Genomic DNA, 18,797 nt, shown 5'->3' with positions numbered 1-18,797 from the left:
TAAAGATGCCAAACTACGCAATGTTCAGCGTCGATTCATTGCTTTCTCGCAATGAATGTGTACAAGTGCAAGTATGTATGTAATGTGCCTCCAAAAACTTGCTGGGCTGATTATGGAAGCTTCCACTATCTAGCAGGGGACGGGGAATGCTTTCATCTTCTCAGGAGAGCTTCTGTGTGAGCGGATGCACAACTCTGTTCTGTGTTTCCAATTATTGTTTACTATTAAAACATAATCATGCATTGTTTTCAGGCTTTTTTCATTTTATTGGATTTTAAACATTAGTATTTTCCGAAGTATTCCAATTCCTTTTCCCCTGACTGGAATCGGAAAGTCTGCTATAATGATGATCGCAAAATGCCGCGCTGTGTGTGGAAGCGCCGATGTGCAAACACGTGGCTTCACTTTCAAGTTTAAAGGAATGCACCATGTGCTCGACTGCAAGTTCGATGGATCGAATGCGCCAAAGCTGAGCTGCGCTGAATGGCTCGTTTATGGTAAACATGCAGTTTACGTTCGATACGAAGAAATCATTACGTCTTTCACGAGGGAAAAACACACAAAAGAAACAAACAAACAAAATACACCAACGAACGAATGTTGATAGCCAAAACTTTGAAAAGTAATCAGTTTTGATGAGCGTGAACTGAAATTAATTGTCATTTTACATGTTGTATTTTGCTGTCTAACCAGGTGATGACAATCAATTAATCAAATAATCAATTTTTTCATTGTTCAGGGAACGTTAGATATTCGATCAAGTACACTATAATCGACTGTTCGATGTTTGTACCTACTATGCGCCAAAAGAAAGGCTATAGAAATAGAATCATGATATCTTTGCAATTATTCCTTTAATTCAACTAATGAGCTGGTTCTTCGATCGATATTTCCAGGATATTTACACGCTGTTTATTCCAGTGCGCGCATTCTTTCGTCTGGCACGCACCTGGGTGTGGCACCTGCTTTTGTGGAAATTTCCACAAGGGAGAGGGGTGGGGTGTCAAGTTTCTTCGAGCCGAAGAGACTGCATACACAATCTCTTCGCTTTTATTTATTGTCATTCGTGTTTTCCCCTTATTCTTTGCTGATATTGAACATTGAGATTTAACTTTACGAAGGTTGCTATAGCACGTGGTTCTTTTTTGTTGTGAGGTGTATGTAATTTCTTTTTTTATCATTCTTGAGAGGGGAAAGAAGAGTAAGAGGGAAAGGGAAATAAAACAAACGTCACGTATGCTCAGCATTCACAGGAAGCCGTCTTTTTACACCAATTACCAGCATAGTTATCATCATCACCATCAGACATCACTCAAGATCATTTTTAGCCTTTCCCTATCAACATTAAGAAACACGCATAATCCCTCGAGATAAATACCTAGGAAAATAAATAACAAATATTAAGTATCAACACCTCCCGACAACACAAACATTTACAAAATAAATAAAGAGCACATCGAAGCGGCTGGGAACAAACTCCGTCGCTTCGATTTGAAAAAGTATTGCAGCGAAGTGGAGAAATCGCCGTTACGAAAATAACAGTGCGAGACACTAAGAGAATTACGTATAAATACTTCAAAGTATAAAGGGAACGGATAAAGTGATATAAAATGGAAGAAATCGTACCAAATGAGGTGTGAGAAATGACAGAAATAAAACGAAGTTTAGTAGTAAGCTTAGGTCCTAGCAAGTTTGCAGCACCGAAAGCTACGCGAAAAATAAATACACATTGGAAACTCGGTATTGCGACAAGACCCTTGGGATCAAGTCAATAAACGATACAAAACAAAGGAAATTAGTTCATTTTGACCGGAAAATAGTTTGTTATAAGGCCAAGTAAAAAAAGAAAGTAGTTTCTCGTCCGGGTTTTTTGAGCAAGGCGATGAGGGAGGTCCTTACTATTTGATATCTTACTATTTTTTCGAGGATTGTCAAAATGAAAGTAACATGTGTTTCTCGTCCGGTAATTCTGAGAAAGGTAACGAGAGAGGGCTTTACTATTTTCTATATCCAATTTATGAAATGAAATATCACTCTGGTATGCGGTAGCTGTGTTATGAGAGACCAGGTCCCAAGTGTATGTCTTGCCAGCACTCTGTGCATTTTCAAACAAATAGATATAAATATGTACCATACTTGAAATGAAACTTCATGCATGCAGAAATACATTTGCTTTTCCTTTCCACTACAGATGTCAAGGGAAAATGACCATCTTAATACTGGTATTTAGTGTTGTAATGGCATTTCTGATACCAGTGTACTTGCAATTCTGATGTATTGTGCTATTAATTGAAACAGGTATAAAACACTCTATCAACAAATGTACCACTGAAATAAATTCCATGATATTCAAAACACTGCTTTATTTATCATTGGTGTTTGTGACTTTTTGTGTCCACACAGCTGCGCTGTAGGCCTATCTGCGTCTCTTCACAGTACAAATGTAGCACAACTGGAAACTGGCCGGTACATGGATGTCAAAATGATACTGATATGGCATTATAGCATTAAACATTTAAAGATGTTTCTTCATGTTCTAAAAAGACATTTGATAATCACTCATCATTTGGATGATGAATGATTCAATCACACTACAGGTGATACGACTCACGGCCGTGTCCATGAATTTACATCGTAAAGAAAAGTATCCCGCAGAAATACGAGACAAACCAGAATCCGTGGAAAAGTTATTCATTTTGTAGATACACCTACTTAATAATTCTACATTTGCTGGAAAAGCGCATTCATATTCTCTTCAAAATAGAATACAAACTAGTATATCGCCGTCAGATGCAACGTTACAGAGCAGAGTGTTTGGGCCTCTACACATTCGAATGTGTTCATGCGTGCGTGCAGACAGCTGACAGACCAGGGGGATGGGGACCCTGACAGCTACAGACACGCATACGCGGCCGCCGGCACGGCCACTGCACTGGCACCGTACCTTCCGACACTGCACACACAGGCACATACAAAACATTGTAGTCACAATGACATGAAAATGTGTACATACAAACTCGATACAATCCTCACAAGCATTTGCACAGTACAATTCTTCCGCTTAAAATATGAGAAACGGGGAAAAATACGAACAATGAGCGAAATATGCGTGGAATATCAGCGATTGTTCGAAAAAAATGTTGCCGCTATCGCGTTCACGACGTACCGAGTGCTCTGTACATAATACATCACACAGCCCAGGCCCGCCGCGCGCCCATCCAACTACAGTTCGACTGCAGCATGCTTTGTGGGTCATTCCTTCTTGCCGAGCTCGCAGTGTGAAATGCATGCGTTATATTACATACGCACTACAGAAGCTACAGCTGTACTAAGTAGAGGACGCAAGGCGTATTTAGCAATGAGAAATCACGATTGGCGGCCGAAAAAATAGTAAATATCAAAAAAGTCGATGCGGCAACTGAAATTCGATGCGGGCGGGGAGCGGGCTGGGACGAGAATTATGAATTTCTTGGTATTTTCAGCGCCATTTTGAAAATAGTAAATAGTAAAAAAATCGATGCGGCGGCCAAAATCGATGCGCGCGAGGACAAGAAACTGGTTTCTTTTTTTACTTGGCCTAAGTATTCTGTCATATGAGATCTCCTTTAATAGGCCTAGAAATACATCGAGTTTCCATGATACTCGGGAAAGAAAGTTCGAACGCTTTTCACCTGCACATAAATTACTACAGTGCACATCAATACACAAACAGAAACTCACCTCTTCCTTGCAGAAAATGATGCAATAACGTTACAAAAAAACACACAACACTCTAAAAATCATTTCGTACTTGGGAGGCAAGGGACAAGAGGATGAAGAAGAAGAGAAAAAGAAGCAGACATTGCACAATGGAACGCTTTCTACCCCGCCTCAAAACGAAATAGGGTACTGTAGTGGCAGCTGGCTACAGTGTGTAGCTACTGCAGTATACTCACGCTCCCCAGCTGGCCACACATGGGGATACCACGGCGATCCATGTAAACATCCAGGGTCCGTAGACAGCAGGGATTCACGTGCGCGAAGTTCTGTTCGGCGTACACAGTACGCAAGCAGCAATATGTGTGTGCGCACACTTTTCTATTCAGCGCTTTCCACATACTGTGCGTATGCGTTGCATCGATATCCCAGCTGAGTACAGATAACATGGCGCATGCGACGTGCGTTTGCCATTTTTTTACCCATTATTTTTTCCCACTGTGAATTCGTACTTTCTAAGGGCGTTTTTGTATTTTCGTATTCCCTTCGATTTTTCGTAACAAATACTAATTTTTCGGAACAGTTGGCAGCTCTGCATAACCATCCTCAATAAATTGAGTTAGGTTAAGGAGTTGGCTTGTGCAGGACTTTCCAGGTCTGAAACCCGTTTGCTCAGGAATCAGCTGCTGATCAATAATGGGCCCCATGTGATTCAGGAGTAGTCTCTCAAACAGCTTGTAATATGTATGACAGAGCAGGGAGATGGGATGAAGTTCTTCGGGATGGCAGGATCTTTGCCAGGCTTTAGAATAGCCACAATCTTTGCCCGCCTCCATATCTTAGGTAGCTTGTTGGTTTCAGACAGCTGTTGAACAGGTCTAGAATCCACTTGAGAGCCACTGGTCCTAAGTGTTTAACTTGTTCACACAGGATGTCATCAAGACCAGCTGCTTTGTTGTTCTTCATTGTCTTGATGCCAAGAATTAGCTCGTTCATTGTGAAAGCTCTGGTGAGGTCAGAACATTCCTGGTCGTCTTCAGTTGGCTTTGGTAGTTTAGCTCTTCCAGGATGATGGTTTGGGTTTCCCCGGCTATTCAAAAGGAGTTGAATGATAAGCAACTTGGTCTGCTGTGACTTCAGACCGTGGTTGGGCTTTCGTGTAGTCCTTCCCCAGCTTCCTTATTGTCTTCCAGGCTTTCCTGCTACTGTGAGTCATATTGGTAGACTCAATCAATTCTTGCCAGCTCCTTCGTCTCTCTGACGACACTGCATCGATAAGACTTTCCCCAACTGCCAAAGTATCATCTCCAAAGGGGTTTGCCTGGAAGAGATTAATATACTCCTTGTAGAGTTGCTTTGCTTCAGTTGATAAGCCAGGGATGTAATTTTTCCGGCATCCTCTAGGGATGCTGTTTCTATGACTTTTTCACCTTTTCTACAAAGATATCATAGTTGGCTGGGGTTGCTGGAAGGTCACTGATTGCAGTATCCAGTTCTTCTGAGAATTTCTCCCAATTTGCCTTCTTCAAGTTGAAGCGGTGTCTGAAGGGGACTGGACGGGGAGCTATGACTGCATTGACTTTAATCCCGATGGGACGGTGTTGAGAGTTTGGGATTGGGTCGAGGGCGATTTTGTCACACTGGTTAGCAATGCTGTTTGAAGTGAACACCAAGTCAGGGTTATAGCCACGCCTCCATCTGCCACTGTTGAAGGAGCTTGGTATAGTTTGGAATCACGGATGAGGGAAAGCTCATTTGCCTCAGACCAACTCTCAACTAGATCTCCATCAATGTTTGTCTCAGAGTATCCCCATAGGACATTGTGACTGTTGAAATCCCCATTAACTACATTCACTGTGTTGCCCCATCATATGTCATCCTCAAACAAAGTTTGGTGAAATTTGCTTAATCCAGTCTTGAGTTATCGTGTAAATGAATACAATATTTTCATGATTTAACCTTGACCTTTGGCCTCTGGCCGATATCACCCAAAATCTAATCAAGTAATTCTCCATATCGCATATAGCTATAAAAGAACCAACGTTGGTGGCGCACTAATTTAATCGGCGTATTTTGGAGCGATTTGTAGTCAACCCCACTTCCGGTTGCAGCTATCGCGCCGCGCGCCATTATGCATGCATGCACGCTGTGTGCAGCGGCGTGGCTAGCGTCCCACACACTTATTCATCACTTTCGTTGCATTGACACGTACATATACTTACTCACATTTCGTCTGACCCGATTGAGTCTTATTTTGCTGCAAATTCACCGAATTGGAGAATCAACAGTGAGAATTTTGTGTAGATATCAGCATGGTATTCTTCTAGGAGGCGGCCATGTGTTGGTCGCATGATGCGAAGAGGAAGTGCGTGGTCGCACTCCTCCAAAACCGGATAAACTTTTGTGGCTTTTTTGGCGAGATTTTCTAACTCAAATTGTCGTTTTCCAGTGCAAGGCACACCCCTTTTGACAAGATATTTCTTCAGTTGAGGAACTGTCATGTTCTTGAATCTTTCGTGATCATCCATGATTAATAGCTTTTAGAAAGACACTCGCTGAAAAGGTAAAATTTGTGTGACCGATGTTGAGCAGACGCTACCGATGCAAGTGAAACTGTGCGTTGGCGTGCAGTGCATTGCGGTGCAGTGCATTGCATACGTAACACCTTGGCAATAACCCGAAGTTAAGCTGACTGCATAAAAGCCAGGATATTGATTGCGCAATGCATTCTGGGATGATATTTTGCTATATGCGATATGGAGAATTGCCCCATCATACTTTATACTTGGACAAAGTTTGGTAAAATTCCTCTCAATATTACTCAAGTTATCACGTAAACAAATGGGGATGGATACGGATGTAGGGAAAACCCGAAAACATAATGCCTCCGACACCCTTCGGGCGGAGGCATAAAAAGTTTACGCACGCCGGATGAAGAGCGATCGGAATAGCTCACCTGAGCCAAAAATGCCTGAAAACACAGAAACATTGCAATCCATTTTGATTCTTAGTTGCCCAATTGGGCCACCAAAAGATTTAACCTTTGTGGAAATTCCGTGGCCCAAAATAGTTTCGGCTAATGTCTAGCCCTGCTATAAATATTGGCATTCAAATGATCAAAATTTGAAAGCATGTGTCTTCCCTGAACTTGCTTTTTATTCAAATGAGGTATTGCTCACTCTATATTTTCTCTTTTGAAGTAAACTCTGTTTAAATTGTACTCTCCATACATTGGAGGATGTCATTCACATTCTATCATACAAATTTATAGTGCAATGTACAAGTTACACATAACGTATACAAAATGTTCCTGGGGAAGTGAAATCGTGCGAGTGCAAATGGGTACAAAATAGTGTAGAGACCACCTAAAAACAGTAATGCTGCTGTTCATTGCTGTTCAATGACAATTTGGATTGCTTCTAGCTGCAATTCATTGTGATTGCAAGATCACTAAACTTCCGTCCCTTTTATACATACACCTGTGCACACACTGACACTAGTTGTAGGCTCATAAACTTTGAGCACAGTGCAAAGTACAATGAATACTGTCCTGTATACAAGTCCTCTTTACACGTTTTTCCCTCTCTCTCCCTCACGGAATTCTCTCCGGCCAATGGTTGTTTGAGTATACTTATCTTTGTTCCTTATATGTTTACATACTCTATGAGTAAGACTTGTCAACTACATGTATGCTGTATAGTCATCCCTCATACACAAAGAGGTTCAGTGGTTGATTCTCTAGTTACACTTTGTAGAACTCGTATACAATCTTGGGCCACATGTAGTAGTTTTGGAGACTATCACTGTACACAAATTGGAAAATTTTATTTCAGTGCTTTCTAGAGTCAGAGAAAGGCAACTGAGTATGTTTGTTTGAATTTGTTGTATAATTAATCTCAAACTTGAAAAGAACTCAGCCATTAACTTGTTTCCCAATACATCAGTTCTCTATGCAGGCTACTACAACTGGAAGACACCATCGCTTACATGTAGACTGACCGTACATGTAGATCTTAAGATATTGGTAGCTGTACATGATCGTCATGAAGAGGGAAAAGGATTTGTAATATTAGAGCATACAAATGGATTGCCCATCACACAGGTGACCAGAGTTACAGTGTACGTCAAACACACACATGACCAAGTACATGACCACTTGGTCATGTGTGTGACCAATTAATTTGCTTCTGTATTACCAATTACGACTGATACTGTAGGATGTTTATTTTTGGTGAAAAGTAAGATGCAATCAAACTAGCTATTGACATGCACGTGACATGAAAAAGAAATTTGATCAGGGCTCAGGTTTTTACTGTAAAAGTGGAAATTTTCGCGGTGTTGAAATTTTCGCGCATTTCACGCAACCACAAACTGTAGCGTGAAAATAAAAGCACGCGAATATTTTTGCTTGCCTTTTGTTTCTGTACTTGGTGTCTTGATTCCGCGGAATTAAAAACACGCGAAACTCTTCTCACCCGGCCAAGCGCGAAAAATTAGTCGCACAACCTTTTCCTGTTTTTTGGTCACATGTGTAACACTTTAAGATAATCAGAACTATATGTTAATTACTTAGTCTATTATTCTTAGGCTTAATATGTTTGAATAAGTGTGGACAAACATGTTATAACTGAAAACTACAATAAGGAAGTTAATATACAGTCATCAGTCCAAAGTACATGTATGGCAGAAAATTAGTACACACTTCATTTATAATAATGCCCACGCAAATCATACACAAATGAGCACAACGAGGACCTGAATAGAAAAATAAGAATATTATTCATCTAACTTCAGACAATGTTCTGTATGAATGTAGTCAACTGAAGAAAAAAAACAACAACAACCAAGCTTCATTCTTTTTTTAAATTTAGGGCCACTTTTCAAAGAATGGCCCACTTCATGAAAAGATCCATGTAACATGGACTACATGTACACAGCAGACATGTGTGCAAACTACACTGTATAGGTGTGATAATAAGCCATAAATGTACATTGTGTACTAACCAATATACAAAGAAAAGTTTGCCTGAAATTGGAACCCAAATTTTACAGCAAAGATGTCAACTGAGCAAACAGTCATTACTTTACAAAAAGATCCAGTATTGTGGTCCATACATGTATGTGTGCAAAATATGACATGTATTCTCTGAGATAAAAAAGTAAGGTATTTTTATGACCTTTGACCCTAATTTGCACAGCTGCGATGGCATCTGAGCAAAAAGCAGTAATTTATGACAAGATCCATGTACAGTTGTAATGCGGTCCATGGGTGTGCAAAATACAGGGGTGATGTACCGCATATAAAATGTGTAGTAATGAAGATTATACAATGTACATGTGCAATGTACATGTACAGCTGCAGCTAATGAAAAATATTTGACTGCTGACCCCACTTTTCATAGCCAGGGTTGCACAGCCATGATGGCGTCTTGAGTAAAATGTACCATAAGTAGTACCCTAGTTATAATATTTTTAAAAATCCTTGTAAAATGATTAAGTGTGCAAAATGTGGGGGTGATATCACATACAGTACTTCACTAAAAAAGATGCAGAATGAAGTATATTTGACCTTTCACCCCACTTTGCATAGCCAAGATGGCATCTGAGCAAAAAGTTGTCATTTGTGAAATGATTCTTGCAATCATGGTTTTCACATGTCCAAACTACCTGGGAGTGATTACACATGCAGTGGACTCCCATTATAACAAAGTCCTAGGGACCGGCAGTTTTTTTTCATTATATCGCAATTTCCTTATAACCGAACAAACAAAATAAAGAACAAAGAGTGAATAACTTCGCGGCCTGAATTTTTACTTTGTTGTAACAGGAATTTTGTTATAACCGTGTTCGTTATGTAATGGGAGTGCACTGTATAATTTGATACCAAGTTGCAAGATGAAACATTAATAGCCTTTGACCTTAATTCGCACACTGGCATAGCCAAGATGGTGCTTGATGGAGCAGTCGTTTTCTTATGAAATGATGCACGTGACATGGGCTAAACATGTGCAAAGGGGGTGATAGGGCCTGTTTTCTCAAGTTATCGCAAAGAAAGTTGCAGAAAGAAACAAGAGACCCGCGGGTCTAGATAGTGCTCACCTGAGTATCGCAAGTTCACCTTTCATGCAGTCACTAATCTAAATTATTCACAGCTCTACCAAAATTTGACCAGGCATTCTCAAGTAGAAGATGAAAATGTACAATAAGGGCCCAATTTTTTTAAGATTCCTTAATTTGGGGGGGATTGGGGCCCCCTGGGCCTGGGGCCCTCTGGGTGGGGCTTGGTGCCCATATTGATGAATTGAGATCCTGACCCCCTAGGGATGCTACCTGCCAAGTTTGACGAAAATCCATCATGAGGTTTTCAGGAAGAAGATGAAAATGTACAATTCAGGCCCCCATTTGGACCTTCCCAACCACACACCCCCCCCCCCCCCCTCCCCCGCCCCCAAGAGGGGCACCCCTGGATCTCCTATGAACAAACTTGAAACTACAGTCATTAATGTACTCATTCATAGTATTATCATAGCTCTATATCTTCTGATTCTAGAGAAGATTTTTAAAGATTCCTTCATTTTGGGGGTTTGGGCCCCCTGGGGGCCCCCTAGGTGGGGCATGGTGCCCATTTTAACAAATTGAGATCCTAACCCCCTACGGATGCTACCTGCCAAGTTTGGTGAAAATGGGTCATGGGGTTCTCAAGAAGAAGATGAAACTGTACAATTTAGGCCCCATTAGAACCCCTTCCCACCCCCCTCCCCTGGGTCCCAAGGGGGGCACCCCTGATTCTGCCATGAACAAACTTGAAACTACAGTCATCAATGTACTAACTCATAGTATTAACTTAGCTCTATCACTTCTGGTTCTAGAGAAGAAAATTTTTACAGATTCCTTAATTTTTGGGAGTTTGGGCCCCCCTGGGAGCCCCCTGGCTGGGGCATGGTGCCCATTTTAACAAATTGAGTTCCTAACCCCCTAGGGATGCTACCTGCCAAGTTTGATGAAAATCGGTCTTGGGGTTTTCAAGAAGAAGATGAAAATGTAGAAAGTTTACGCAGGACACACGACGCACAACGCACGACGCACGACGCACAACGGACGACAGACGATGGGCGATCGCAATAGCTCACTTGAGCCTTTGGCTCAGGTGAGCTAAAAAACCTCTCCCTACATTGAAGCTAAGCTTCAATTTCAACTGAATTTCTCAACGAGATCCCAACATCCAACAAAAAAATGGAGGGCACACTTCCAATAGCCCAAAGTGTAAGCTACAACATAATAGTATCTGAGAGAAATTCACCATTTTGCTACCATACTGCTTGATAAAGACAGTAAATGTCTATTGGCATTTTGAGAAAAAAAATGGACCGCCATTGAGATAACACATAAAATGGTCAAATTTTACAAGTTACATTCGATAAATCAAGGTGTTGACATCACAAATTTTAACATTTGATGTCAAGTACGGTCTACGAAAAGGCAATTTAACAATTTGGCCAAGGATTTATAGGCTCAAGTGAACTTGAAATTTGATGAAATTATTTTCAAAATTTTACTTTTTTAATTTCATACTGGAATTTGATAACTTTGAATCATTTGCCATCATTGGCAACACATGAAATTATTTAAAGGAGACCTCCGGATGATTTTCAGAGTTTTACAATTGAACCACTATAAATTAGTTATACTGAGGACAGAGTTTCAGTATTAATGATGATTGGGATGAAAAATAAGAATATTTTCGAAATTTATACCAAATTGCAATGAACAAGGATGATGACATGGCAGGTTCCCCATAAGAATGCATGAATTGGGGCTCTTGGAAGCAGAACAAAAGAAGAAGGCATTCATAGATTATACTCACGTGAACTCGCAAGCAAGCGATATTGTATTGTAATGGAGTTTACACTGCTACATTTCTGGAATATGTGACCCTCCTATGTCATCATCCTTGTTCAGTGTAAGTCGCTTCAGGTTTTTCGAAGTATTGTTTCTCTGCTCAAGAACTACAATAAGTTCCTCAAATGTATAGAGCTGTTGATTTATGTACTACATGATGTGAAATTATGAAAATCGCCTGGAATATCCCTTTAACTCATCTGCTCTCAGAAAATGTAAAAAGAATGGGGGATCTTCGTCTTCCTATTTTGGCATTGTATCTCCACTTAGGGTGGGATTTCATGGAGCACGCGAACGATTTGAGAAGGACGCGAATGACAAGATCCAACATTCGGAAAAGTTTTTCTCCGATTTCTCTGAATGTGTTCCGACAATGAAGCCAAAAACTATTCTTGCGCAATTTGTGCGAGGTTTCCACGACGTGTATGTGCGAATGTCGTGTGTATCATTGCTAAAGTACAGCATGTTATGTACAATTTGTACATGAAGAACACGCGACGGAAATGCGAACAACGAAAAATTTTCAATATTCATGGGAGAAAATGTACCCAAGGAGAGGTGAAAGCTGTCTTGAGTTGATTTTTTTTCTTTCCTCTATTTCTCCTTTCCTTTTCTCTCATTTCTCTTTCACGTGCTTGCCTACATTTTTTTTTCCTACGACCTATCTCCACTACTTTAGTAAAGAATTTGATTTTTTTTTGCAGTTCCTCCAACACATAATCTCTATAGTTCAAATGAAATTTTACATACTTTAGATACTTTCAAGTGTATTCTGTGATTTTTTTTGTGTATAAACATTTCTTTCTTTGCTAGTCTTTAATTTCTTTTGTTAGTATAGTTGTTATTAATTGTTTGATGTTTAGATGTATGCTACGATTTTTATTTGCAGAAAATGTATAGCTCATACATCCCCTAAACGTGCGCTGCATGTTCGCGAGAACGTCTCAAAAGGTACTCGAACAGTTTGCGATTACGTCGTAAAATGATCGGAAAAACTTCGCTGATTTCGCGTAACATACGTGCGACATTCTCAAAAGTTTCGGAGTCTGTTTGGGGTTTCAAGAACATTTTGCGAACATCACGCGTGTCTTGCGAAGGTCTTGCGCATAACGAGGCTTTAAAGACACTTTCGAGAACAATTCACGAGCAAATCACGACCAAGTGTGCGGAAAAGGTTCGCAAAAAATTTCAAACTTTTTTGAAATTCTCGCCGAACTAAAAACGACATTCGCGAACAATTAATGACGCTTACGAACCCTCACGTTTGTTTGGCGATCTTTTGCAGACTAAAATATGAATGCTGGATTTTGCCATTCGCGTCCTTTGCAAATCGTTCACATGCTCAGTGAAATCACAACCTTACATGTACCGTAACTGTGACCAGCGGAAAATAAGCTTTGGGGAAAATAAGATTTGGGTCTCGTACAGGGTAGTATCGCTGCTAAATTTCAACTTACACAGTTTTGTAAATACTAAAAGTTGCGTCCATTTGAATACAGTACATGCAGATACTGTAGTCCAATTACTGACAACAGGATATGGTGAACATTTGGTTCTGCTATTAGTCCATTTCTGTCCAAATTGATGACCATTTATGATTCGGTCAAGATGAATCTGTGAGAACGACACCTGCTCCGTACGAAGATTGGAAACCTATGCACTTGCGCTCGCCAGTAGCAGTGTAGCCTTTTGACCAAGCACTCTTGCTGCTTGACCTCGTGTGGCGCCTGATCGCTCTCTGCTGGTGTGCGCGTTCACTCCAACCCTTTTGCTCGTCACTACACAGCGTGCAGCAAAAGGGCATTGTTCAAAGGCTAAAAACATTGTGACTCTCATTGCGACTTGCACATTGCACAAGTGGATGTTTGCTTATTTAATGTCAAATTGGAATTACTTGTAAATTATGTTTATTTATTGGAAAGTACATATGAAATAATTGTTTTGATGTTTATTTTATCGCATTCGCGGGTCTGCTTGTGCACCATATGCGTTGGGCAGAGGGTCCTGAGTGCGGCAAATGAGGGGTCTAGGTCTGTGTGTGCGACCGAGAAGCCTGCTCAATGTAACGAGCCGGGCTGACCAGAGTTTGCCATCAGCATGCACCAGGACTTATCTACCAAAACTGTATGACAGCAGACAGATAGCGTGCATGAAAATAATTGTGAAGTATTTAAAAGTTCATTTTTTGAGAAATTAATCATATGTAAAATAATGATATTATGCAGATGAAGTCGCAAATATTCATAGTGAATGACGCGCCTCAAACACAACAACAACAACTCATGCATATTCAAATCGCCGATGCACAAAGTCACTCAAAAGTTGCATCGAAAAACGAAGGAAAGAACGGGAGGTATGGAGATGAACTCGTAGAAAAACATCTTTTCAAGAACATGGGATCAATCTGAAAATGAGCAAGTGCACAACTGGTATGAATTAGATACAGAACGTATACATGTATAGTTTAAAAGTAAACCATTTGCTGGTAAAATAGGACACTTTTAGAGGGGTTTAAATTTGTGTTTCTTTTTTCATTGTACAGAGATACCACTTTGTTGACTCAGGGCGCTCCGTAACTATACACAGCCCTGTTGCTATTAAAACGCGACAGGGCTGTACCAGCGAGGTCCAAAACACAAAGCAAACATGTCGATCGCATTGAGTTTTGATTCTTGACATCATTTTTGTCACCTCAGACCACGCCTCAGACTCATTAAGGACAATCTTCATTAATTAGACTTCATGTTTTTGTTATCAATATTGACACGTGAATACAATTCACAACTTACCAAAAACAAAGATTTTATGCAGCGTGTGTGAGCAGAAAATCAGTTTCGCACGGCCATGCGATCGCGAATGTGAATGCGATCGGAGCTGTCGACCGTGCTGCAACACTAGCGTCGCAGCCACAGAACTCTATGAGGCGCACGCACAGATTTTGGTCACGCATTTGCGCGCAACTAGTCTGGTTTCCAGACCCTTTGCCAACTGAACTCCTTTTACAAAATGCGCCCTCCATGGAGACGAAGGCAAACCAGTATCCTATGTAGCAAAATAGTACGAGTGGAGGATCTTGAAGCCAGACTAGCGCACAACTTGCATCGTTCAAATTTGGTATATATGTACTATCTGCAACGATGAACTCCGATGGTCAGGGATAGCGCTAGAAAGCGTCATTTTTTTGTTGTATGGACTTTGCATAAGTACAGTACTCTCCGCATAATCGGGTAGGCTCGGAAAGAGCATTTCTTACCCGATTAAGCGGAGTACCCAATTAACAGATGAACATGTCTCATTTACAATAGACACACACAATGTGTATCTACATGTATGCATTGTACATTGCACCAAACACCTACACTGTATGCTTATAACACGCATGCTTGCATGGCACATTATACATACCTTACACTTGCTCAGTCACGAGCAATAATTGACACTCTTTTTATGGACAAATATGTCTTCAGAAAACTTTGTCATTTGACTATAGACTCCTCACTAACACGCAGGCGTTTTCTGAAATGACCACGTCTCTTTGTGTGCACTATAGTCACGTCTCACGTCTGGTTACTTTTCGAGAAGTGATTTGGGAAAATCAAAATTATGGAGCTGGTGCATGGCCTGACTTTCGTTGCAAACTTCTCGTATTGTGAATGTTGTTGCGGTGCAAGGGAGGAGCGCAAGTGTGTTCAACTCCTGTCTGTCTATGCAATTGTGAGTGCTGCTACATTTGTAATGTTCGTTTTCGTGTGGCAAGTCGGTATGGGTAATGTGTTTTCATGACTTGTTCAATCACTCCCCAAATGATCGGTCTTCTTTGCAAATTAAGCAGAGAATGCGATTTGTCGTGGAAAATTTGACATGCATGATTTCTTTAAGTGTGATCTGCGATAAAATGTGGGTAGAAATTAGATTAGAAGAAAATTATTTACCCATTTATGCGGAGAGGCAACCCGATTATCAGGTTATTCTAATGTGCATTGGATCTGACTCTGGCATTACTACCCAATTAAACGGAGTACCCGTTTAAGCGATACCTGATTACGCGGAGAGTACTGTATTGTTGTACACTTCTTGGCAGAACGTATAAATTTTCATCAGTTTTGTAGTTTTGTTGTGGTTTTCGCATTGTTGGCGAGGTCTCGTTTGTCTGACGCCCTGCTCTGCACGGGGTCTGGTCACACTAGGCGCTCCCACAGTATAAAGTGTATGTGAAGGAGCGCCCAGGGGTTAATCTTCACTGAACGTGTGTACATTCTATAGACAACCTTTAACGTAGCCCGACCAGAGGTCATGTAAAGCAAGGCGTCAGACAAGGGGGGCCTTGCCATCACATGGGAAACTACTGCACAACTACAAAACACACATTTTGTATACAAATTTATACATTACTCACGGAAAGTGCATGCTTATATTACAGAAGTCCATAGAGAGCCCTCGCAATATGTCCATGGAACAAAAAAATCACACTTTCTAGCGGTTCATCATTGCAGACTTCAAAATGGCGCGTTGATCTCTCTGCAATTATGCATGCGCGTGCGTGACCATAAGTGCAGTGATCTCTTGCGTGCGTGTGCTGCTTGAGTGTAGCAGCACGGTCGACAGCGTGACCTTTAAAAGTGTATTCAGATCGCATGAACTCCTGATTACTCAAAATGGCCTGGCGTGAAAGAAGATGTACCGTTCGCACATGCTGCATAATTTTCATAACCTTCGTTTTCAGTAAGTTGTGAATTGTGTAGTAGGCCCTATGTCAATATCGATAACATAGAGCAAGTCTCATTAATGATTGTCTTTAATGAGTTTGAGATGACAAAAAAATGATGTCTAGTATCAAAACTCAATGCGATCGTAAAACTCGCTTTGTGTTTGCTCTGTGTTGTGGGCCGCTCTGAGCCCTGTCACAATTTATAAGGCGACTGGGTAGTGCATAGACTGATACGATCAACGTTGTCTATGAAGCACCTGCAATCCCATTCTTTCTGTTTTTGGGGAGTACCGTTAGTGCACCAGTTTTCGACAGGCCCCAGATTTCGACACCCAGCAGATAATTCTTATTAAATTTTATACTCAATACAAACGTCTGACTTCAACAATCAACCAAGTTATCAATCACATTTCTAGTCTTATATAAACACCGTTTGTCACTTGTCATCATAATCCGACGGCAGAATATTTAGGAGAAAAGCAACACAGTGTCAGCAGAAATTTTGATGTCGGGCCATTTTCAGGGGTTCAAACAATATGACGCATTTTGTATACATCGCCGTAAAATGAAATTCACCCATGCCGGTTATCTTACTTTAGTATCAGTTTGTTTCCCAAATCCTGATGTTTGATTTCATAATTGTCTTTAGTAATTTTATGGCTGGATTCGTGATAAATGAGCGAACTTATAGAAAGAGTTGGCTTTGAGAATGTGGCACCAGATTTCGACATCCCCATAATAAGACACGTTATAGAGGAAACAACAAGTTCTTGCGCCGGTACTTTGCTGGTTTGCGTCCACAATGCAGTGTACGCATACTGTACGCGCTATGTGATTTAATGCGTGATGCGCGCTGTGATTGTGTCGAAAAATGATGCTGGGTGTCGAAATCTGATGCCAGCGACGGCGTGACGGAAATCGCTAAAATTGAATACGAGTGCATTCAAATTGGAATTCGTTCAAGGCATATTATTATTGGCCTTTGTAGCTCAACTTCCTATCGAAATTCCAAGGTAAAACGGTGCAGTATTGATGTTAAACAAGGAAATGTGCTAAAGTGTCGAAAACCGGTACCCTTACTGTACGATCCGAGGAGCTCTAGCAACTGGCATGTTTTCTAATTCTATGTTATCAGAAACTTTCTATCAAAGTTGTTGTAGACCCATCCAAATTTAAATGGGTCATGCCCAGGTTTTTCATTTCCATAATTGTTAGCTGATGCATGCAGCCATTATCTCAAACTTTGAAGTTGAGTTGAACCTACACGTGCGAGTGTAGGCTATATCTTAAAATCTTCTTACAAGATCTCCATCACTTACGGACTTTCACCGATCTGGCGTCCAAAATCTCAACCACATCCTCCAGACGAGTAATCCGACACCGTAGAGAGACTGCCTTGTGTGCGAGGACATGGGACTCTGCGTTGATGTCGCTGAATATGTCATGTGCACGGAGCGAGAGATCGGCCAGCTGCCGGACCAAACCGCAGAGAGTGTAGTTCGACACGGTGTCCAGCTCTCGATCGCAACCAGGCGGGAGGGGCCTGTTGCTCAGGTATTGTGGCTCAACGATGCGCTTGATAAATGGCATGATGCTGGTGGTATTGTGTTACCAATACTTGACAATTTCTCCCTTGTAAAAATCCACACACAATACGCGACACCTTGCTGATGGCTCCCAACTGAGATAGAATCCAAATTAATTCCAGATCCTTTGCAAACACCGATTTTCATCGTTGTTATCCATAGCTGTAGGCAAACTAAAGCTCGTAAGTGTTATTTTCGTACGGCGGGTTAATAAGAGTCATAGTCATGGGCACAGCATCCCACCACGGCAGCCTGGCGTCGACGGCAGCTCTTTCTCTCGCGACAGAAATCCCCTTTTCTCTGCACACCGCGTTATCTTTAGCATAAAAGAGGTGAGTTAGTCGAGCTAGGAGTACATTATTGGCTTGCAGACTGGCCTTCTAGAAGGAGCCACTGCTCATTCTAAATAAAATGACCACAGCTCACTCAGATACATGACAGTGGTGCGTCAGACAGCTACTTACAGAGACATCAAACTTTGCTGCGACGATTTTAGAGGGGTTCCATGAAAGTCTACTGTATTCACTTGTGCAGTGCCACTTGTGCACGAAGGGGCTCTCTCTACGGAGACAGCGACGCAACGCGATCGCGAGCAGGTAGCTAGCTAGATGGGAGGGCGTTGTTTCTCCTGTCTTATCGTCCTTGTTTGACACTCCACACTGCAAAATGTGTTTGCACGCTCTGAGATACTAGTAAGCCCGGCGTGTTTTTTTAGACGACACAGATTGGGGAAACTAAAAATCTATCGGGGACCCTATCCCTAAACCTAACCCTAATCCTAACCCTAACCATCAAACCCTAACCCTAACCCTAACCCTAACCCTAACCCCAACCCTAATCCTAACCCTAACCATAACCATAACCAAAAACCCTAACCCAACGTTTTTCCCATAGGTTTAACACGCGCC

The 18,797-nt window shown here is 41.2% G+C and overlaps 1 pseudogene; it reads right to left on the bottom strand.

Annotated features, from left to right (window-relative positions):
• The window catches only part of LOC139738774 (uncharacterized), a 240,750-nt pseudogene extending 222,353 nt beyond the window's left edge, over nt 1–18,397 (bottom strand).
• Nucleotides 18,398–18,797: the final 400 nt, after the last annotated feature.

Source organism: Diadema antillarum, unplaced genomic scaffold (assembly GCF_040938485.1).
Source record: "Diadema antillarum isolate AM-2024a unplaced genomic scaffold, OU_Dant_1.0 seq00000768_RagTag, whole genome shotgun sequence".
Lineage (NCBI taxonomy): Eukaryota > Metazoa > Echinodermata > Echinoidea > Diadematoida > Diadematidae > Diadema > Diadema antillarum.
The sequence above is the reverse complement of the archived record's forward strand: the minus strand, read 5'-3'. Positions and strand labels throughout refer to the sequence as shown.